The sequence below is a fragment of the Centruroides sculpturatus genome, unplaced genomic scaffold, assembly GCF_000671375.1.
Source record: "Centruroides sculpturatus isolate CEXI.00-Female unplaced genomic scaffold, Cexi_2.0 scaffold7, whole genome shotgun sequence".
Lineage (NCBI taxonomy): Eukaryota > Metazoa > Arthropoda > Arachnida > Scorpiones > Buthidae > Centruroides > Centruroides sculpturatus.
The window spans coordinates 97770-104355 of NW_019384510.1; positions in this window are offsets into that span (position 1 = coordinate 97770).

Consider the following 6586-nt stretch of genomic DNA (forward strand, 5'->3'; position numbering starts at 1 on the left):
GCTTTTTTATCTTTCCGGGCACCCGTTCCACCCCGCAGGGTTCGGCCATCGACGACGGCCACGATAAAGTCGGGCGAAAATACGTTAGTCCGAAACCGATAGAATGGCTTAAAGGAAAGGCGCAAAATCCCACGATTCGGGAACCGTGTCCATTCGCGCCCTTTGCAAATGATTCCGCTCGGGGACTCGATAAATTGCGGCTTCGTTCCGTCGAGGAGCGAAAATTTCCGGAATTTGAAACGTCGGCCGGGCCGCCCACTTCGCCCGTCACCAGGAAAAAATCTCGCGCTCCTCCTCCCACCGGAAACGCCGTTAAAATCCCACGCTTTATTTCCGTTTCGGAGTTTTGTCGGCGCCGCGTAAAGATTGCGTAGAATAGGAAGGAAGCGCCCGAATGGGAAAGATCGGGGGGCGTTTTGTGGGCATAAGTTATTTGTTTGTCGTTTTGTAATAATTTATTTTGGAGAAATCGACGGTTTTTACCTGGTTTTGTTTAAGAACGCTGGGTTATTGTTACCAAGAGTAAAAAATGTAAGAAATGGTTTGTGCCATATTTTAACTGTATACTTTTTTGCCAGAAAATGTAAAATAATTTTTGTAGCCAGACAATCTCGTCGTCGTAATTTTCTCCGTTTTCTACCGAAAATGAGTGTTGGGAGGCGCGTATTTTCCGTAGGTAACGGGCGGTTTAGGCCGGAATTTACGCCTTTTAAGGCGTCGGGTAGAAGGACGTTAAACGATCCGCGGCATAATCTATTAAATACGGTCCCGGGTCGACTTCTTCGCTCTGTACCACATTATGCTGTAATAAAATGCAAACTTTCCACAGTTCTTCCGCTTTTTTCTTTCTCGACTTTCGACGAAACGTCTTTTCCGGGAGATTTCTGTCCGCCTTTAAACGAGAAAGAAGCGTTCTTTCCCGTCGAAAAAGGGGAGAGGGAAGACGACAACCGCGTTTTCGTCGCGGTTGTCGTCTTCCCTCTCCGACGTAAATAATTATTTGGCAGCGGCCGGCGAATTTCCCTTTACCGCCTTTTCGGAGAGAGGCGACGAACGACGGATTAAACTAAGAGGGATTCGAACCCGGGACGTGGTGGCGGGAAAAAAATTGATTACTCTCGTGCCGGTGGTCGACAGATTTTAATCGGTGGGGAGGGAATTCGGGTGCGAAATGCCAATTATTTACCAAAGGTTAATTACTCGGCCCGTTCTTTGGCCCAATTTCCAGTCGGTCTCGACTTTATCTACGAAAGGTGGTAAAAGGTAGCGGAATGCCGTCGGGCCTTAGAAACTGTAATTGGCCCCGTCCGGCGTCCGTCTTGGAAATCGATTGTCGACGGACGGACGTCGAATCGTCGCCTATGCCAAGTCTTGGGATATTTCACGGGACCGGTTCGTCTCCGGCATTCCGCTACCATTTACCACCTTTCGTAGATAAAATCGACACCGACTGGAAATTGGCGGGTAAAGCCGTCTCGACAATTATTTTCCTTTTTGGTCCGAATTCGTGCGCCGCGTAGCTAGACCCGCGGATAGGCTTATCGACCGGCATCGGCAATTGTCGTTTCCGGTACAATTTGGGAGCCAACGGGTTTTGGCGCCCGCGGTTGGAATTAATGCGGAAAATTTTCTTGGCCGGTTGTAAGCAATTACTTAAGATAAATACGGTGGAAAAGAAAAAAATTGTCGGTTTTCCGCCGTGGCCGCGGAGCGATTATCGACGATAAACCGGACGTGTAACGTTGCGAGATTCGAATTGGTCCGACGATAAATAGAGGCGGAAACATTGGTTTCCATTAACCTCGGACGTAAAATGCGGGAAGCAGAATCCGCGCCACCAAATTAACAACGGTTAAAGAAGGAAAGCGGTCGGCTACCTACCCCTTTCCTTCTCGAAAATTTCCTCCCGTCTTTCCCTTTCGACAAAAACACCGCCGCTTTCCGCCCGTCTTTCTTTATTTTCTTAATAATTTTTGTCTCTTCGAGAAATTGCCAGAGTGGAAAAGAGGGAGTCTTAACCGGAAGCGAAAGAACCGAGGGAGCTTTCGGTTCAGGTAGCCACCGGGCACTTCCGTTTCTATATTTAACTCGTCCAGAAGTGGAACGATCGATGCCGCGCCTCCCCTTTTACCGGAAAACGTGACTCTCCTCCGGGTTTGGGTCGATGGGAATGTTTTGCCGGGAGCGAGATTGGACCCGAAAGCTTTCTATCGATCTTCTTCCTCTCCCGGAGTGGCGCTTTCCTCCGTCGGGTTTAGGCAAGAATATGGGTAAAATTATTTGCAAAAAGATAACGGCCGGCCGGCCCAATATTAATAGAAATTCTTCTTGTTTCTCTGGAGCCGCCAGTCGATGGGAAGAAAGGCCGCTGCCGACAAAATCCATCCAAGCCCGTGGGTTTTTCGACAGAATTTCCGTCCGCGGAGAATAAAAAAACGCTGGATATTTCGTCGTTATATCGAGAAACCCGCTTTAAACGCCGGCAAAAGCTGTTTCTCTCTCCTTCCCCGGGTGGGGTCGACGACCGGCGGGTATCGATCGGTACCCGACGTGTTCCGCCGCCGGTGGAGTGCCGGAGAGACGGCTTCTAACCGCGGGAGTAGAAGCCCGTCTTTAATCTTTAGCGCCGTCCGACCAGTCCGTCAGCCACCCTCGCTCGACCGACAGTCGATAATTAAAACGGAAAATCGGCAGCGATATATTAGAAGACTGGCGCAAAGATCGTCTTCGGCGGTCGGCCGCCCGTTTTGCGGCGGGGACGGCATTTGTTGGAATGGAAGACCAATAACCACGTCGTTATAACCGTACTCATTAAGAGAGGTTATTTTTGGAATAAAGTCGCCATTAAAACTGGCCGAGCAATAACCGTCTCCGTCCGACCACTCGGTTAATCTTCCCCCGTTTAATTAAATAGCAACTTTCGGCCAAAATACGCTCTTCTCGCCGCATTTTTCTCCGCTAAAATTTCCCAAGATAAAACGCAAAACGGAACTCGAAACTGGCGGCTCCAACCGCCGTCGGTTAGACACGGGCCGGCCGGTATTTTATTTTAGTTTAGCCGTACGAAATAAATAATAACGCGGTGTTCTTAAAGACACTCGGTCGATTTTATTAGAAATTAGGTTTTCGAGCCAGGCGGGTGGAAAAGCGAAATAGGCTAAGCACCCGCATTGAAATTATAATATTAATGGAACGATTATAAATTTACATGTTATAACAAATACGTTTTGCCGAAGAGAGGTGGCCTCCCGCATACACCGGGGCCGGGCTATAGGGGTAGGGAAAGGTAAACGACGATAAAGCCATCTGCCGGTGCCCCCATCTAATTCGTTCGTCGCCGTTCTTCTACCCATTCAAATTATATGGTTAATTTTTGACTTCTCCGAGGCTTAACCGGGTCGAAATCTTTTTATTTTAAAGCGGATTCTTGTAAAGGTGCCAAAAATACGAGAAACGATTTCCACCCGCCGACGACCTTACGTAACGGAAGCTAGGACGTGCCGTATACGGAAGTGAGGTGGGAGAACATTTACGCCCGGTTGGAAAAGATCCGCGCGCGTGTGTGGGAGAACATTCTTAGAAGAAACTGCCTTACCTTCATCGATTAGCCGAGGAGGAAGGCGACGAATATTGACACATTCCCACAAGTTATCGGATTACCACGTTATTTCTCGTTATTTACTTTCTACTGGCGGTTCCGCCGGGGGAGCGCGGCCATTCTTGGCCGGGAGAATGCCAGTGGATAGACGGAAAAAGAATTTCATTCGGAGAGAGTTTTACGTTTTTCTCCCTTCTTTTACCACCGCCGACGAAACAGCAATTAATCGAATGGGAAATTTTCGTAATCGCGTCCGGACAATGGCCCGGGCGGTCGGGCGCCGTCCCGTAAGAGAAGAACGTCCGATCCGAAGACGAATGAATTCCGCCCGTCGACTCTTAAAGAGGAGGAAAAAGACTAAATTTGTTTGGAAAACGTTTTTCTCACAAATGGCCTTTTAATTGCCATTCCTCTTTCTAGCAAAAAATGAAGTTTACGCTATTTTTATCCTTTTTAAAAGCGTCGGGTTTAAAAAACGGCCGGGAGAGACCGGAAACCGAAAGAAGAATCCGGACTTTTCTCGGCGGAAAATACAATTAGACGGAAAGAAACGTGGTTAAACCACCGTTTTCGTAATTACCGAGAAATAATTGAGCCCGAGCGGTCCGAAAAAATGGAAAGCGGACTTTTTCCGTCTTTACCTCGGTCGCTCCTCTCCTTCCCCCCTTCTCGGCCCGTTCCTTCCTTCGGACATAAGCCGGGAAGCCAGAATAAATCATTCCTTATTAAAGCGCCTCCTTCCAAATTTTAAAAAGACCGCGAAATACGGGTCGACCTCCCTTCCGGTCCCGCCCCGGTCCGAAGAAGATTTTCGTAAAACGCCAATCGATGGGTTTTCGGGGGCGATAAACTCCGCGCGGATCTTTACAATTTATACATTTCCACCGGCGGACGATTTACGATTCCGGACTTTTCGTTACTCCGTTTTTCTTTTTTTTTGGAAAACCCGGGGCTGCGGAGTCGGTAGATTCTACGACTCCGACCGGGAGCGGGCCGGTTAACGGAGTAGGGCCGAAAGTTGCGGCGTTATCGCTCGACCTGGGAACATAAGCTTTAATAAATAAAGTTCCAACCAAGATAGAAGGTAGAAACTTTTTTATTCCAAAGCTAAAAGACTTCTCTAAGTAATGACGTAGTCGATATATAAATTTGTATCGGATAATTTTTACACGTTTAACAGCCGGGAAAGTAATAACGACGACGATTGCGGTTATTTAAAAAAACAATACAAAATAAAAGTATTTTCAAAAATTACTTAAACGTTAAAATTGGAGACGTCTACGGAATATAATGTATAAATTCACTTTTATCGACAGCGTACGCCGACAAATCAGCTTAATAAAACTGCCGTACCGTAATATTCGAGTATATGGGGTAATACATTAAGTCGACAATGAGGAATATAACGCTTAGACCGGTAGAGAAAAAGGCGGCTTATTTGGCCACGTCCATTCGTTTATTATTTTTCTTCTCTGTTATAAACCGAATTACTCCTTACGAAGCTCTTAAATCGTATCGAATAATTTTAAGAGCCGAAACTCGAAGAGTGGTCGACGCCATTTATTTCTTCCAGCGCTTAGTAAATATCGTATTGGTATTTTGTAAGATTTCCTTTTCTGTCCGCACTCCAGCTTAATTTTCAGCCGGATGTTGCTCGGGCAAAAGAAGTAACGTTTTCGCCGGCTGCGACAATTACCTTCCTTCTTCCGAGACTAATTACACAATTTTTACGCGGGTCTAAAAATATGTTGGATTTTGCCCGAAAACGCCAAATACGCGTCCCAAATAGTACGGTAGAAGCGGAGTTTTCCGGGATAATCCTTAACTCTCTCCTTAGGGAATTTCGTTTCTTAAACTTTACCCGCCCGCTAACGCCTAAACCGTTTCCGGGAAAAGTTCTCCCTTTACGTCGGGCGGAGAAGATTCCCGAAGAACAACTTATTTTTGGCGCCGGATCTTTCGTCTTACGACGATGGTCGGCAGTTTAGCGCTCTTTCTTTCTATTCTCTCGATTAAATGTCTGCTTTTATTTAAGTGGCTCCGTTTGGACTCTTTCCGTCGCATTCCGCGCCAGTAATGGTTATTACAGCGGCCAAACAATTCGGACGGACGTAATCACTCCGAGAAGAAACGTGGGAAATAACACCGGCGGCGCTTTATAAACGCTGGGAAATATTCGCGCCTCCTTACGCCTCGGCCGGCGAGTCGGGTGACCGTTAACACCCGTTAACCGCCCCGCCCCGATTTTTTCCAAAGGCCGATAAGGGTTTGGACGGTCCGACTATTAAACCCTTTTATTAATTTATTGTTTCCGCGCCGGCGCACCCCCCGGGCCCGGTTAAAGGCGTGGCGGGGTTCTCGACCGCTGGGGGGAAGTCGGAAAGAAAATTTCTGGACCCGGACGAAAGGTAAATCTTCCGAAGAATGGAGAAAAAAGAAATCGGACGCCCGGCTTCCGATTTCTTTCTGGCTTTTCGTACTTATCCGACGGGGAGGGGACCGGATCTTTCTCCGCGTCCTTCAAATTTTTAGTCTTTCGCGCTTTCCGTTAAATCTCGATAACGGCCGTCCTCGGCCTCCGCGCCTTTTCGTTTATTCTACGGCCGTTGGTCACCCGGAAACCTTGGTTTTTGAAAAGGATCGCTTCGTACCGGCCGGAAAATACGTAGAAAGCCTTCTTACTATTAAAAGTATAACGGCCGCGCCTCCGGAGAATCTCGTATCCGACCCGGACGAAAGGAAAAAGACCGAAATACGAAATACAACTCACTTACTTACGCCGGCTCTTCCCGCGGTTACGTACAGTACTACAGCGCGGTACGTATGGCGCGACGGAGTGGGCAGCGCGGACCGGCCATTTTTTCGCTTTTCCGACTACCGCGCGTTTCCATTCGGTCCGGTAATAAAAACCGAGCGACTTCTCGTCCTTCGATAAACAGCGACAGCGCCAGTTTTACCCGGGAGGCGGAAACGGAAACTAATATTTTA